This window comes from Acipenser ruthenus, chromosome 3, assembly GCF_902713425.1.
Source record: "Acipenser ruthenus chromosome 3, fAciRut3.2 maternal haplotype, whole genome shotgun sequence".
Taxonomy (NCBI): domain Eukaryota; kingdom Metazoa; phylum Chordata; class Actinopteri; order Acipenseriformes; family Acipenseridae; genus Acipenser; species Acipenser ruthenus.
The window spans coordinates 30,393,116-30,411,004 of record NC_081191.1 but is presented as its reverse complement, the minus strand read 5'-3'; the positions used below and the strand labels follow the sequence as shown (position 1 = coordinate 30,411,004).

The 17,889-nt window shown below is 39.5% G+C and overlaps 1 long non-coding RNA gene across 1 annotated transcript; it reads left to right on the top strand.

Annotated features, from left to right (window-relative positions):
* Nucleotides 1-6,490: 6,490 nt before the first annotated feature.
* On the top strand, nucleotides 6,491-7,238 carry LOC131732426 (uncharacterized). Its single transcript, XR_009325522.1, has 2 exons — nucleotides 6,491-6,751; nucleotides 7,132-7,238. It is a non-coding gene; the product is annotated as an uncharacterized LOC131732426 (long non-coding RNA).
* The last annotated feature ends 10,651 nt before the right edge of the window (nucleotides 7,239-17,889 follow it).

Below are 17,889 nucleotides of genomic sequence, written 5' to 3'. Positions count from 1 at the left end.
TAGTTTCACGCTTCATTCAAAGGGCAGTCAAACTTAACAGCAGAGCGCATGCTCATACCAGATAACACACAGCGGTGAGCACACAAGAAAAACATAACGGTACAGCGTTTTGGTGGCTTACGTTGTTACCTCGATTCTTTCTGGTGCATTTACACACTGCTGTGTTATCGTATTTGAATTTCACTCATACAAGCACAACATGTTATATTAAATTGTTCATTGTAACACATTTTTTAAGAACATATCCAATAGATTAGAATGCTTAGAATTACCGGACATCTTCCCAAAAAAAACGGACAGGAGGTCAAAGTACATAAAAATACCGGGCAGTCCGGTAAAATACCGGCGGTATAGACAAAGAGTGCAAGAGAAAACTTTCAACTTTATTAGAGATAGCCACCGAACACTTCTAAACATATTAGAAGTAGGGTTCTACCTGACTGACGATTTCACACAAATCTGGAAATTGAGGGGTCACTGCGAAATTCACCTCCAATGCATACCGGACTACTATGGAGAGAGCCAAATTTAAATGAACTACTGCACACCGCAAGCGACTCAAACTACGTATCTTAATTCTGTAGATAGGTTTTTTTTATTATTATTATTCCTTCGCCGTCCTGTGTCCATTGCCCTTCCCTTACGGAACGAAAATATATTTTAATATATTGAGAATATCAAAAACCTCAAGACAAAATATATTTTCCTTCCATAAGGGTCAGGCAAAAAAATCAAATTAAAAAAAAAAAAAGTCCTTCGACAAACATTTAAAAAATATTCCAAAAGCGGTTCACTTGTTTACTGTTCACATGACAATGATGTTTTAATCAGCCTATCAGTGCGTCTGTACTGGCTTTTCTGGGACCTGTACTATACAGTAGGAGGTGGGACAAAGTCAGTGTTTCATTGCTGTTTTGATTTAGGTTGCTAAAATCTAGTTTTCAGCATTGGATGTAAAATACCAAAAATGGACAACAAAGCAAAAATAGCTAAATATATTATATATATTTCGGCTAGAAATTTCCCAAAGAAACTTTATATGCAGGTAAACTGTTTTGCACATCTTGTAATGTGACTTTGGAGAAAATACGATCGATCGATATTTAGCTTTAGAACACATTAAACGAAAGGCTATCACAGAGGCTGCTAAACAGAACGTAAAACAAATAACAGCTTTCAGAAAACAAACTTGAAAGTCAGCACAGACAGAAAGTATTCCTGTTTGTAGGCAAGTTAAATCAGTAGATGTAGCACAGCCACCTCGGTTCAGCAACTTCGACTGCTTACTTTTTAAACGCATTTAGAATTTTAGACCCGACAAACAACATGACAACGAACGTGCTGCATATATTGCCTTTATTAAAGAATGCCAGATGCCCTTGAGGGTAACCGAGTTTTGGGACTGTTTCTAATCGATTTCCACATCTGTACACTTCAGTGGATGCAGAACGTGCAGTCTCAATGTATAGGCAAGTCTTCACAACACAGACGAAATGTCGGCAGCAACTGCTGGGGGATGTTGCATGCTTGCCTTTAACAAATGACAGCACTCCGTTTTAGTAAAGAAGCAAGTACCACTATTTTTAGGCTTTTAAGTGCTTTGAAATATTATCTACTTGGGTTTATTTAATGTTTAAACAGGTCCGCGAAATGTCAGCGAAATCCTAATTTTATTCCATAACCTACCTGGGAAAAAATATGTAAATTCTCTGCGATTTAAAGAGACCCCAAATTATAAATCATTCAATCTAAATAAAATTTAAAAATAGATGAAAAGCGGATATTAACGTACTTAATCTGTTTTAATAGAACCTGTAAGTGGTTTAAACATTTAGAATGTTTTGTTGTTGACATTCTAAGTGTGAGATCCACGCTTTCAGTGATATAAGTGTAGTTGCTGCTGATAGGTTCCAATGGGGACGTAAATGGTGTGTATTGTCATCCCATGTATAGAACATCTGACACTTCTAAACTTAACTTCTAAACTTCGTGTTTAATAGTAGTTCTTGTGTATAACCTTTTTTTATGAATAAATATGTTGTTTTTGAAAATTAATGTTTATGCAGAAAGTATTTTTATTACATTAAACAAAAATCATTGCTATAATGCATTTTTATATTTGGTATTTTAGTGTATATAATACAACTGCCTTCTTACAGTAATGCAAGGTCATATCTCATTGATTAGATATTTTGCTAGGAGTTAACACTTTACCAATGAGGAAGGGAATGATCAGTTTATCTCCGAGGTCTGTGCTAAAGTTTGTGATCAGCTGATCCAGAAGTTAACATTGCCATTTTTATTAAGATAGTACAGAGTTTGGGATTAACTGGAGGTGATCCTCCGATACTAGCATACTAGACAGTATGCTGTTTAGTTTCCAGCTCTGTCCTAAATTCAATTGACCCTCATTGTCTTGTGCAAGAGTAGGACATTATTTACTTCTTTATTTTGTATTTGTTGTCCTGGAAGGAGAGAAACATTTCATTATGCAGCCTACCTCCCCACTACCTGGCTGAGGGGAAGTACAGCAAACAAAGAGGGCAGTTTCTGGTATCAAAAAGCAGAAAGGACCTTGGCTGGAGGTTGATACGCGTCAATCAGTTATTAAGAGTGTGGCCTGTCAGAGACCCAGTCTCAAAAGCGTGAATCCCCCTGACTGATAACACTGTAAATAACAGGTGAGTGACTCCTGGCAGAAAGGAGATTGCCTGACCTTATTGTTTGCCTTCTTCTCCTCTTTGTTCTTCAAAAATAAAGGTTTTTTTAATAAACTGAAAGGTCCTCCGCCACTGCCCGATGATAAAATGAAAGGAACCAGTGAGGTATGGTGCAATGTGGCAGCAAAAAGGAGAAGCTCATCAGAAAATAACAAAAGGTGCGAGTTAAAGATAAGGCGGCTGTCAGAGATTAATCCTGCGGGCCTGATTGTTTTCTTTAATACCAGGCCTGCAATAGGAAGCGATAAGTTTGCTGAGTAATTTAGTTTTTTTAGAAGGAAATAATATTCAGGTGAGCTCAGTAATTGATTTCCTTTTCTTTGGTTTTCAAAATAAAATGAAAACACAAAACTGCTTTCACTATACTTTTCATTTGTGAAGGATTAATAAACTTGCTTTCTGCCAGGGATGGAAGGAGGGGGAGTGGAGGGGGTACTTGACTGAGGAGCACTCTGAAAGACTTTGTTTGAAGCAGTCTTTTGTTGGTGCTTCTGGTTGCATAGAAAACTACAGTAGGTCGTTTGACATTTTAATGAGCTTGAATAAAATGAAGTCAAAGAACAAAAGCCTTGAATCTATTAACATTCTCGCAAATGCACTGGGAATAAAAGTTGTCTTCAGCTAATTTTAGCACAATTACAATTAAGTAAAAAAAAAAAAAAAAACTATTAAAGAAAGGAAAGGAGGTGCTAAGAAGAACCTCTGCATGATGATATTGCTTCCTATTTGTACATGAAATGGCATTTAAAGGTTCTATAGATCAGCCATCAGCAGTCATGTGCTTGGGTAGCCAGGACTTTACAGTGGAATCCTCGTGAGGAAGTACACACACATTCCTTTATGCGGTTAAAGTAATTGTAGCCAAGAAATGCGCAGTTTTGGCTCCCGAGTGGCGTATCCAGTAAAGGCGCTCCGTGTTGAGTGCAGGATGTGCCCTATAGTCTGGACGTCGCAAGTTCGAGTCCAGGCTATTCCTTTGCCGACCGAGGAGGGGAGCTTCCAGGGGGCGGCGCTCAATTGGCCATGCGCCGCCTGGGGGGAGGGAGGGTTAGGTCGGCCAGGGTGTCCTCGGCTCACCGCGCACCAGCGTCCCCTGTAGTCTGGCCGGGCGCCTGCCTGTAAGCTGCCCGAGAGCTGCGTTGTCCTCCAACGCTGTAGCTCTTGGGTGGCTGCAGGTGAGTCCGCAGTGTGAAAAAAAAGCAGTCGGCTGACGGCACACGCTTCGGAGGACAGCATGTGTTCATCTTCGCCTTCCCGAGTCAGCGCAGGGGTGGTAGCGGTGAGCTGAGCCTAAAAATAATTGGCCATTCCAAATTGGGAGAAAATAATAAATAATTGGCAACAACTAAATTAAAAAAAAAAAAAAAAGAAATGCACAGTTTTGAAAAATACATAGACCACAGGTAGATGCCCTCTAAAAGCCAATGGGACATTCAAATATATACTATTTTGCAGTAAATGTTATTTATTATAGGTTTAGAACCCCATATTTGATAACATTGTATCGAGGAAAAAATATAAATCGGCTCATAAAAAAAATATATTCGGGGGGGGGGGCGCGTGCGCATGCGCCTCATGTTGCATACCCATGATCTAGTGTAACCAATGCAAGTACCTCAGCCAATGTGAAAGCTCTATTATGTTGTGTTTCCAATTAGCACTAGAACAACCAAGGCGGTCATTTTGACCGTTTTTGGAATTTAAATTTAAATTGCTGTGCGTATGTATAAGATAAAGAGGCCAACCGCCAAGGAGGAGAAAGGAGAAGTCCTGTAGGAGGAGCCAGAGCGTCCAAGAGGGAGAAGCTGCAGCGTCCACAGCCCAAAAGGGGGGGGGGGGGGGGTTGGGTGGAAGAGCTACATCATTCGCGATTTTGCGGAAATCGCGAAATACAGGATTGTCCGCGAAATTAACCTTCAAAGTATTATTCAAAATAAAATGTGAATTACTAATAAAATAATTTGTTTTAAAACTTCACGGTCACTGCGATGCAAAAGCAAGTCATTGTGATGCAAAAACACTTCCTTCTTTATGTGGCCATGTGATAATTAAATCCAATCACTAGCTTGCTGAATGAGTGTCATATACTTTGTATGACTTAACGTTACAGTACATGTGACATCAGTCTGGTTGAACTTTAAAACATATCGAAGGTAGCATTACTTAAAATAACCCAAATATAACGGGCAAATCCAAAAAATCGAAATACGTTTCAGCTCAGGAGCGTGTGAAGCAGTTCCCAACAGGAACCTTGCATGCAGACGGCGGTAAATTGTTTGTTCATCTTGCAATGTGACTATAGATTTTTCAAGAAAAAGCACAATCACCATATTGCTTCAGAATTGCATATTAATTTAAATCTACTGCAGAAGCTACTGCCCAAAATAAAAAGCAAGCGACAGTGACATCGATGTTTAAAAGAGCAACTGAAAGCAGTTCAGCAAGAAGAGAAGCAACGTTCGAGCTAGTGGAGGCCTTCACTGCTGCCAGCATACCTTTGGAAAAAATGGATAATCCGAACTAAGGGAGTACTTCAACAAACACGTAGCAAACGCTGGAAGATTTCTGCGTGCAAACAAACTTCGTAAGGATTATTTACCAGAATGAATTGCTTCGCACGTTGAGTCTGTTAAATCTGCACTGCCGGAATGCGATTCAGTTTCGATTGTAGCTGACGAAGCAACAGACGCAAAGGATAACTATATACTCCACGTTTCATTTGTACCTGGCAGCTGTAGCGACAACGACCTGACCGTGTTTCTAATAGAGCCTGTTCAGCTTGAGTCTGTAAATTTCTCAACTGTAGCGAGGCCACAGTAAAGGCTGTTGTAAACTATGGCTCAGAATTCAACAAGGTCTCCGCATTTATCTCTGACAATGCGATGTACTTGCATAAAGCTTTTTCTGATGTGATGCATAGAATGATGCCGAATGCAATTCACCTTACCTGCAAAGCACATATTCTTTCCTTGGCTAGTGATGTTTGGCGCACAAGTTTCCCTGATGTGGATATCCTGGTTTCTTCTTTAAAAAAAAACATTTAAGCATTGTCCAAGTCATAAATTACGATACCGGGACTCAATTGCCAATCCAAGTGACAAAGTACCTGCAGCAGTGTCGCTTCCACCAGAACCAGTGATTACGAGGTGGAATTCGTTTTAGTTTAATACAGTGAGTTACCATGCAAAGAATATACATGACTGGGTCGAGGATATGGTATTACAACAACTTTCAGGCTGCCAAGCCGAAACCCGCAGCAGACAACACGTGTTCCAGTCAATCACAGCAAAGTTAAATCAGTACTACAAGTACCACCAGTTAAAGCCACCACAAATTTAAACAGCCTGCTGCCTACTTTTTAAGCGCTGTTCGCATTTTTGACCCAAGTCAGGAATATTTTCTGTGTTTTGACGCCAATCTACTTAAAGCAATACCAATGGCAGAAAGGGCATGACAACGAACGTGCTGTGTACTTGAACTGTCAAAGAATTGCAGATGCCAATAAAAGTGACTGAGTTTTGGGATTCACTTTCCATGTCTCTACAAGTTGGCAAAGCGCTGCCTTACAATTCCAGTGAATTCAGTGGGTGCTAAACGTGCCATATCAATGTATTTCCCCCACCTAGTGGTTGATTTGAAACTAGGTGTTTTCCCTCTCAGCCAGGGCTCAGTCATGCAACAGGTGCTAATTAATGAGCTGCATGAGTCCCTGGGTTTGGTTTTAAGAAACCCCTTGCATAGAAAAAAAGGGGAGAGGGGGATGTGTTAGGCCTCTTTAAAAAAAAAACAACAACTCTTATTGTAAGTTCGTTTTAAGGAATATACAGTTTTTTTGCTGGATCACGCCACCGGTGTTAGTGTACGGTTTTCTTTGGTTTCGTCCTTCCTTTTCTTTTTGTTGATACTTTGCTCTTACCCTTGTTTGCTCTGGATGTTTTTTTGTGTGTGTTTTCATGTTATGCTGGATTGGATATTCAGCAACTTTATTTTCATTGCACTCAAGTCTGCCTTGGACAATTTGGACAGGATAAGTGAGTGAGATCTAACCAACTCTCTTTATTTATTTTTATTCTTGCATTATAACTCTTACAAAGTGGACAAAAGCTAATATTGGGGTGCAACGGATTTGGCTATACGGTGTGTTATACCTCACAGTTGTGAAGCCTGGACATTTAAAAAATTCGGACTTAGGACTTACTCTGGGTTGTGACTGTAATTGTATTATTTTAGTTTTTTGGTTGCTCTGTTTTTTTTTCCCTTTTTGTGTCGGCTTGTCTTGTTCTTGCCCAGATAAGCCCTTATTGTGTTGAACAATATATTGGTTTACATTATTATTATTATTCCCTCATTGTCCTGATTGTTTGTTTATTTTTATTGCTCTCGATTAGTCTATATGTTTATGTTTCTGTAGAGTGATCGTTACAAAGTATTCACACCCCAGTCAGAGGATGTCAGGTGCAACTGCTGGTGGACGCTGCATGCTGACATTTAACAAATAAGACGGCCCGTTTTATGGAGGTAAGCATAATATATATATATATATATATATATATATATATATATATATATATATATATATATATATATATATATATTCTATATTGTATGACTACAGCTGTGAAATATCCACAAATTTTGCTATTTATGCCATGATAAATCCGCAAAAAATGTTCAATTTCTCCGCGATTTAAGTAGACCCCTAACTATGATTAATATGCAGTTGTGCAGTTTAATGGCTTTTTCTTAGACCGAACAGATTTTTTTACATGAGTTTTCAACCCTTAAGTCTAATACTACTGTAATTACTACTGCTGCTCTTCAGTTTGATTTAACTCAGCCATTTTGAAAGTGAATGCTCTGAAGCTAGAGTGGCCAGAATGTCCTCTGAGTGTTCTGAAATTAATCTCCTCTGAGTTTTCAAATGACACCACAGAGCACTCCAAGAGTTTACGAACAGTCAGAGTGCACTCTGACACTGAGATTGAGTTCATGAACGCACCCTAAAATGGAGCCAGGTGATTTCACTCTGGCTCCTGGTAACCCCGTGACATTCTGGGGAGTGTAGGCCTGCAGCACCCTCCTTGACCACATCTTTTTTCCTCCCCCTACTCTGTCACAATATATAGCAAATTGATAAAGCGGTACTTAAGTTAAATCATCCAGTAAAAGGGCAGTATACATTAAACACTTTAGTCCAGTACGTTAATTGGTTGTTACTAAATCACAATATAAATAGCAAAGACGTCAAGTATAGTAACAGTTTAATGGTACATCAATATAGTAGTATGTAGTAATAATTAGTAAATGATATGGAAGTCAGAAATACCTGGTATCAAAAGATTTATACTCCTAATAAACACACGAATCAAGTCAATACACTGTAAGTAACAATAAATATGTGTGGGTACTTTTTGGTAGTAAAATACACAGATCGTTATTAACAGATTGTTCAGTAAAAACAAATCCCTTTTAAACTGCTTGCACTCAGACCAGCCCGTAGTAAAAGTTTTAAAAGCAAAACCCCTGCTTTAGTCATAGACAAACTAAATAGCTACTGCAGTTTGAGAGCACGGGGATACTATTGCCAAACCACTGAAATACAGAGTGGGAAAGGATTTCATAGAAATAACATTTCCAAACAGGCACTTCCATCCAATTCCCAGCACAACAAGTATATTCAAGAAAACAAACAAAGTCTGTCTTACCCAAACAGCAGTTCCCCAAAACCATGCTCTCAGCTCACAATTCCAGAAACAGGTAGCTCCTGTTTAATTAAAATGGGCACCTTTTATATACCTGTGCTAATTGGGAGACACAGCTTAACAGTCTCTATGGAGACCCACACAGTACTGCATGCCGATTAAAAGGACAATTGAAAAATAAATAAATACATCTTAACACTATACACAAAACAACTTCACACCACAAACATCAAGTGAAATCATGTAATAAATAATTCAAACCCAAAAATCATAATTCAGTAAAAACAATAAACACACAATATCATGATAATAATAATAGCACACCCCTTACATTAAGAGTGCTATTATATTTGATTTATTTATTTGGCATTTTGTCATTGGTGGTGTAAAACAACTAGTATTTTTCTTTCCAGATGTCGCATCCACAAATCATTACAGTACAGTTTTGCCATTCAAGGAAAGTATTTCATTTTCATTGTACATGTTATGTATGTAGAGTTCTTTTTGCAACTTTTTTTTTTTCCACATGGGTTCATCATTTGAAAACTGTATATTTCTCGCCCGTCAGACAAAAAGGCACCATATCTGGGATCCGGAGCGATATGGCACAAATTAACCCCTGGATTACAGTGTTCAGCAATAAATAAAGAGATACTAAGATGTGGCTTCTGTATAAAAGACTTTCATTTTAGTCATTACCTGCTCACTAGTGCTTTATTTCTTAATAGAATTAAAAACGCAGGTTTTCCAGCTGGAGAAACAAGGACACTTGCAGACGATACAACAAGGCAAACTAAAAGACATTTCCTTCATATCAATTGTGAAACTGTTTGTGAAATTGTTAGTGCTTTTTAAAATAGAATGCAATTCATACAATAACAGCCAGGCCCTGTTTCAAGGTCAGGACAACTATTAGGATTGCTTAAAGATAGGATTGAAGCAATAGATGCAGACGTAAAGTGGAGCACCATTTCAGCTGTCACTGCACTGTTCAGTATGTAGGACAGACAAGCACACAGCTAAGTGAACAGAGTCACAAAAGTAATGCAGCAATAAGATCTGATGGTTGTACTGTAGTATAAATTAATGCAAATCAACCAGCTCCACACTGATTAGCAATCAGGTATAGGATTGATTTGAAAAATTCTGCTATTCATTTCCGTAGCTGGGCTCTGGGCTTCTTATCTACAGGAATGCCTCCCAGTCTGCATGTCACTGCTTCAGATCTGCTGAGGCTGGTGGATTACTGTGCCTCTAAAATTCTGGGACTCAGTAAAATCACATCTAAAAATCTTCTGAATTGCCATGGTATGCTTCTGAGTTTTGCACAGCTGTAGTACTTCTGCATTTCATTTTTACAGGTGATTTTCAGTTCATTGTTTTAGCTGTAAAACCTCTTCCTATGTACATTGATATTTAAACAGACAATAAAACTGTGTAGACTTTGCAGAATACCCTTAGAACAAACAGAAAATAATTCTTCACACGGAATGCATTTAAGGAAGTTCCTTAAAATGTATTATTATTCCAAAATGCAGATGTAGGCTGCTGGTGGCTTCCAGTCCCCATGTAGTACCGGTAAAAAAAAATGTTTCCTTTAAACATAAAATCTCACTTTCATCCCGCCAGGTGGCATTAAATAAAAGACAATAATTGTTTTAAAGGGTTTGGGTTTTATTGCTGTAAAAGTCAACATTTACTTGACACATTTTTCTAAATTTTTCTGACACATAATTCTAAATGTAAAACAAAACAGGCTTCTGCACCTTGAAAACTGAGTGAAAACTAGTCTTAAAAGATATATTAGCGCTGTTCTTGAGTGGCCTGGTTCCTTTCTGTGGATCCTGCTGTCCTAAATTCTTAGCTATTTACTCAAAGTTTTCATTAGCTAATTTTCTTTAGAAAATACAGACCCAATCATGTAACAAAACCAAAAATCAGGACTGTATGTATAAAAGCTTTTTGTTCGTAAATATCTCTTTTAGTGGTACTTACATGTTTCATTTAGGTTATGGAGATGTATAAATGAGGTTTACAGTTTTGTATTGTCTTTGCCATTGTGTATGCTCACTAAAAGAAAATTATACTTTTTTACCTGAATATGAAAATGGTCACATGTTGATCAAGTACCTCAATTTGACCTCACATAATGTATGCTAATAATGAACCTTCATATTGTTGTTTAGTATTCTTTTGCAACTTCCTACGAAAAAAACCAAGACAGGTTTATACAGCATAGGTAAGTAAAAAAAAATGAAGGGTTTCTAAGTATTCTGAAGTTGTTTCATAATTGTTATTAATTTTATTGGTGTTCTTTCGCTAATGACGATTTGGAGTAAATAAATGAATTAATTTAGTACATTATTTGGACAAATCCATAACTGTGATTAATTTCTTAAATGTGATTTATACTGATAACTAGACACAATACTAGTTTATTACAGTCAAATACGTAGGAATTTTATATTGAAAAATAGCAATAAAATGAGGGTAATACATTATAGTTCAGAAATGTTCTAAAACCGAAAAATGTAAACAATACCTAATACACTACAATTCACACCAGTTTGTGCCACATAAATGAAAGATGATTCCTGCGCTTCCATATCCTCTCTACACCTTGTAGCATTGTATCTATAATCACATTGGTATTGCCTAGGTGTCTAAAGCAGTTGTTTGTTATTTACCATTAATCCCTGGATAATGAGTTTTTTCTACACCTGAATACATTTGACACACTTCTTACAAACACAGAGCAGCTAGAACATCATATGTAATACAACTTACCAGCAGCAGATGCAGAATAAAGTACCAAAAGAAAATTGAAGGACACATTTCATCTTATTTCATGTACTTTGTGAAGGTAATTACACTTATAACTCCAGTCTTTCAGTGGAAAGCTAAAAATAATGTCTTGCAATTGTAGTCCATAACTAATGTAATGTCAGTGTGCCATTGTCAAGTGCAGCTCTTACAACAAAGTACATTAATTATGACTACTTAAAATTGCCCTATATAAGGTGGTTATATTGAACATATATCACAAAAAAACTAGGGATACAGTGTGGCACACTACTGTACTTTAACTGTTACCATGAAGGACATCTTTTACGCCATTAAAAAAAAGGACTTTGTTTTTCTGTTTTAATGAAGAGTTTGTTCCTTTGACGAAAGAAAAAGGGGCATTTGGAAGACATTTTATTGAGCAGGGAGTTTTTAATAAAAGTAGATTTAAAATGTGAGTCTGAGCAGAAATGGGGAAATAATCTGCTATAAGAAATACCGGTCACTAAGTAGTTTAGGTATATTGATGTATAATGGTAAGAACTGGTATTCTATTAATTTTCAAACACAATAGGCAATTGGCTTATACCTTTAAGGAACCTTTTGCTTTTTGTATTTTTCCACAACAAAATCATGAAAGATGCTGTCATTTTCTAGAATGAATATTTAAGTTTTGTCTACCTGTCTTTTTCGTCCCTATATGGTTACATTCTTTATCAAACTGACTAACTAACAGGCTTAACTGTCTGACAGTACCCCCAAATCAAAACGGGTTGATATTAATCTTGTGTCAATAGAAAACAAAAAACAAACTGATTAAAATATATTACAGCTCAGCCCCAGCAGCAGAAGGAAACAAGACATATATTAAGTGAAATGCTGCAATAGATTAGAGGCAGGGTCGACCGAGGCCAGGGGGTCAAGGAGGAAATGCCCCCCGCCCCCGCCCCCGCCCCTGCCCCCTCCCCTCCCCTCCCCACCCCTCCCCACCTCACCCCACTCACTTTTTGACAAAAAGAAACATGTGCCCTGCGGAAAAAAAGGCGCTTGAATTGTACACAATGTTTAGTTTCGGTTATACGCTGTCAAAAAGGTGACGAAAATTGACACCATCGTAGAAATCTTGGCAGAAAGACCGGAGATGTGCCCTTTTTTTCACAAGCCAATAAACGTTTAAGAATCTGTGTTTAAAATTTGTTAGTTCCTAATATTATTTTACTAAAGAATTAAAGAAGTGCATGAATGTGACAGTATATGGTGTTTGTTTAAATGACAAACTGTAAATGTAAGCACTTCCTTTCATTAAAGCCCTTTTAAAATATGTATTTTTTTTAATAGCTTTTAATATTTATAAGCACATTAGTGTGGTTTGATTTTAATTCATAAGCACAGCGGATGCCAGCAAGAAAAATAAGGCCACCAGACATGTTAATTAGAAACTCTATTAGATAAATGTCTGCCATAAACACAAAGCAGTTATTGCTATTCAGTATTAAAAATAATGTTATTTCATTTTACTTGGGAAAGGGCACGTCCACACCAGTGCATAACTGGCGCGTTTTCTGTGTTATTGTTCCCACATCTGCTGATTTTCCACACTGACTTGTAGTTGAATGGCAGCTGGTTCTGTAGGGGAAGGAAATGAATGTTAATTAATCAGCCGACAGTTTTCATATAAGACTGCGCGCAGAACATTTTCTGAGGTGCGGTACAAATAGATTCATGCACATAATTGCCATGTTGAATGACCCTCTGTAAATAGGCTTATTAAACCCAGCATCAGTCAGAAAGTGTAATTGAAGCAACATTCTGGTGTATAATGCAACAATATGAACGGAATCCAACAAGCACACCTGCGTTAGAGTTTGTTTTTGGAGCCCACTGTGCTTCTCGCTCAATCTGAACAAATTCAAGTGAATGTGCGACTAAAAAAGAGAATAAACATTTCACAGAGAAGTGTCTTTTTCAATGATCAAGGCCATGAAAACAATGAGGATTTCATGAAATAAACATTTCAGTTAAAAAAAATGTAGTTCAATGATCAGTTTTAAATACAGATTAAATTATAAATAAAGTCTCTATTTTTGTGATAAAATATGTAACTATGGCATTATAAGAAACCTTGATATGAGTAGATGGCATGTGGGTCTTTCAAATTGTCTCCTTAATAATAGTCAAAATCTTTAATCACGTGTTTATACAGCAAGTGTTTTAACAATGGAGCCTTATATTAAAGAGTGACACACATTATTTCACCCGGCATCATGAAATCACTGCTGCTGATTTTAAAACATAGGACATTTTTTGTTTTGCATCAAATTTCATAAATGTTAAATCTGTAAGTAAAACATTTTGAAACTCTCATGCAGTACAACATACCATGGTATTAGTCCTACCACTTTAAGCTGGCCTAGTCACCAGAATGATTATTAAACCTACAGGAACCCCACATCCATCTGGATCATCTCTTCTCGCTAATAGTCACAGAATCTGAAATGTACTTAAATTCTTCAAGGACAGATTCTCCTAGTCAGTCAGCTTTAATGAATATTAGGTGCACTGTGACAATGTTGGAAGAATGGAAAGCATTATCAATTACTCTGACCTGAGTTAAATAATAGGCTTGCTTGTCCTGCAGTCTTAAGAGACTTTTTGTTGTTGTGATATTTTAGAATATTTATAGTTTTTGACAAATGCTGCTTTTTTTTTTTTTTTTACCCAACCTAACGATTTACATGATGAAGTTGGCAAGCTTCTGGATTTAGACATTTGGCAACTATACAATCAGTCAAGTAATGATCAATAAATCAAGTGTCCTACTGTGGAAAGCTGTTTCATGTTTTTAAACCTTACAGAATAATAATTGCTCTCAGGGGAAGATCTTTCTAAACAGCAGAAAAGGAGCCTTTTCAAAATATTTTAAATCCCTGACTGCATTGTCTTATATATATATATATATATATATATATATATATATATATATATATATATATATATATTATTATTATTATTATTATTTATTTCTTAGCAGACGCCCTTATCCAGGGCGACTTACAATCGCAAGCAAATACAAATACATTCAAGTGTTACAATATAAGTCATACAATAAGAACAAGAAATACAATAATTCTCAAGTGTGACAAACCACAATTCAATAATACAGCAGATAATAGTGAAAGTTACATCAGGATATGATTAAGTAGTGATAGTTACATCAGGATATGATTAAGTACAAAATACTACAGATTAAACACTTGGGAGATTACAATATTCTGAGGTACAGGATTAAATGCAGTAAAATAGGGGGCAGATAAGAGCAAAATAAAGCATATTTAAATGAAGGGTGATAGTGTCCCAGGATACAACAGAGGAGTTCTACAGGTGCTGTTTGAAGAGGTGAGTCTTAAGGAGGCGCCGGAATGTGGTCAGGGACTGGGCAGTCCTGACATCTGTAGGAAGGTCGTTCCACCACTGCGGAGCAAGGGTGGAGAAGGAGCGGGCTCGGGAGGCAGGGGAGCGTAGCGGAGGTAGAGCCAGTCTTCTAGTGCAGGCGGAGCGGAGAGGTCGAGTGGGGGTGTAGGGAGAGATGAGGGTCTGGAGGTAGCTGGGTGCAGTCTGATCAAGGCATCTGTAGGCTAGTACAAGAGTCTTGAACTGGATGCGAGCGGTGATCGGGAGCCAGTGGAGCGAGCGGAGTAGTGGAGTAGCGTGGGCGAAGCGAGGTAGAGAGAACACCAGGCGAGCAGCAGAGTTCTGGATGAGCTGGAGCGGACGGGTGGCGGACGCAGGGAGGCCAGCCAGGAGGGAGTTGCAGTAGTCTAGGCGGGAGAGTACCAGGGCCTGGACCAGGAGCTGGGTAGCATAGTTGGTGAGGAAGGGTCGGATTCTTCGGATGTTGCTCAGGAAGAATCTGCAAGTGCGTGCCAGAGTGGAGATGTGCTGGGAATAAGAGAGGCAGGGGTCCAGGGTGACTCCAAGGTTTTTAGCTGAGGAAGAGGGAGAGAGTGTGGTAGATTCCAGAGGAACAGAGATAGAGAGATCAGAGGAGGGGGAGGAGGAGGGAAAGAAAAGGAGGTCAGATTTAGAGAGGTTGAGTTTGAGGTGATGCGAGTGCATCCAGGAGGAAATAGCAGACAGACAGGTAGAGATACGGGAGGAGATGGTGGAGTCAGAGGTGGGGAAGGAGAGGAAAATCTGAGCATCATCAGCATAGAAATGGTATGAGAAACCATAGGATGCGATGAGGGGGCCCAGGGAGCGGGTGTAGAGAGAGAACAGGAGAGGACCCAAGACTGACCCTTGGGGGACTCCAGTCAAGAGAGGGTGAGGTGTGGAGGTTGCTCCACGCCAGGTTACCTGGTAAGTGTGGTTGGAGAGGTAGGAGGAGAACCAGGCCAGAGCAGTGCCAGAGATCCCCAGGTCAGCAAGAGATGATAGTAGAATAGAGTGATCAACAGTGTCAAAGGCAGCAGAGAGGTCGAGGAGAATTAGGACAGAGGAGAGAGAGGCAGCTCGGGCACACTTAAGTGAGTTGGTGACAGAGAGAAGGGCGGTTTCAGTGGAGTGAGCAGAGCGGAAGCCAGATTGGAGAGGGTCAAGCAGAGAGTGGTTGGACAGGAAAGCAGAGAGCTGGCGGTGTACAGTCCGCTCGAGGGTTTTGGAGAGGAAGGGTAGGAGGGAGACAGGACGGTAGCTCTGGAGGGAGGTGGGGTCGAGGGTAGGTTTTTTGAGGAGGGGAGTGATAGAGGCTTTTTTGAAGGCAGAGGGGAAGATGCCAGAAAGTAGAGAGGTGTTGAGGAGGGAGGAGATGAAGGGGAGTAGAGCAGGAGCAGCAGCTTGAAAGAGGTGAGTGGGGAGGGGGTCCAAGGCACACGTGGTGGGTTTGTGACCCTGGAGCAGGGAGGAGAGGTCAGAGTCTGAGAGGGGCAAGAAGGTGGAGAGGGAGGGCGAGTTAGTAGGGGATGTAGTGGGTGTAGGGGTTGGAGCAGGAGGGGGTGCGGGGGAGGGAGAGGTGTTAAAGAGTTTGCGGATATCTGAGATTTTAGAAGAGAAGAAGGAGGCAAAGTCGTCAGGGGAGATAGAGGAGGGCTAATATAATTAGTGTACCCAGTTATTTTGCCCCCAATTTGGAATGTCCATTTTCCTCTTTTACACCCAGGAACTCAAGAGCGGATGTCAGCAAGCTACCGGCCTCTGAAGGACAAAGGCCAGCCCTGCAGGTGTATGCTGTGTGCTCACGGCTGCGCTCGGCCAGCAGGCTTCACTGTAGAGTGATTACGAGAAGCAGTACCTATAGAGGATGCCTCCCTAACCCTACATACAATTACATTATTTTTTACACATTATTACACACTAGAGCAATCTAAGTACCTTTCTCAAGGGTACAGCAGCAGTGTCCCCCACCTGGGATTGAACCCACGACCCTCCGGTCAAGAGTCCAGAGCCCTAACCACTACTCCACACTGCTGACTCAAACTGCACATGGCTGTGATGGCTGTGCTTTTGTCAGGTGAGCCACTCAGGGACCTCCTTGCAATTGTCTTTTTATATAATGTAGACTTCAGTGTTGTTTTTAAGCAGGTGGCACGGTTCTAATATTTGACTACAGCATTTGAAATGTAAATTGGATTTCTTTAAATCCCTTTAGTTGTGCTGTATATGAAATACATATGCGGGGGATCTTATGGAAGTATTTTATATATACACATCTCATGCTTGATAGCTGACTGAAGCAAAGTAATATGGCATGTTAAACTCATATTATAAAGCCATCTGACAAAGAATGATCTGCCATAATGAACATTTCAATTGCATCTTTGTTCATGATTAATGCAAGTACAGGTGCAACACCATAATAATAGATCTTAGATCAAATTTCCATTCTTTATTATTTATTATTTAAAAAGAACAAAGTTAAAAACAGAGCAACGTTTTGGCCAGATGGTCTTCATCAAGCTGTGTGCATCTTTGTGAAATTGGTGACATAATGTGGAAAAAAAAACATGAATTTAGCTTTGTAAGAATAAAAGAAATCTATATATTTTCTAAGCTGGCCCGAAGTTAACTGTCCTTGTCCTTGGTGTCTAATGTATACAATGAAAACATTCTATTTAGGGGCTCCCGAGTGGCGCATCCAGTAAAGGTGCTCCACGTGAGTGTAGGATGCGCTCTATAGTCTGCAAGTCGCGAGTTCGAGTCCAGGCTATTCCTTTGCCGATCGAGGACGGGAGCTCCCAAGGGGTGGCGCACAATTGGCCGAGCGTCGCCCGGGGGGAGGGAGGGTTAGGTCGGTCAGGGTGTCCTCAGCTCACCGCGCACCAGCAACCCCTGTAGTCTGGCCGGGTGCCTGTGGGCTTGCCTGTAGCTGCCCGAGAGCTGCGTTGTCCTCCGACGCTGTAGCTCTCGGGTGGCTGCATGGTGAGTCTGCAGTGTGAAAAAAAGCAGTCGGCTTGACGGCACACGCTTCGGAGGACAGCGTGTGTTCGTCTTCGCCCTCCCGAGTCAGCGCAGGGGTGGTAGCGGTGAGCCGACTGTAATAAATAATTGGCCATTCCAAATTGGGAGAAAATAATAAAAATAATTGGCAACAACTAAAAAAAAAAAAAAAAAAAAAACATTCTATTGAGAAAAGCAAAGACATTTCACCTTGAAAAGAGAAACAGTAATACAAAAAGCTTGGTGCA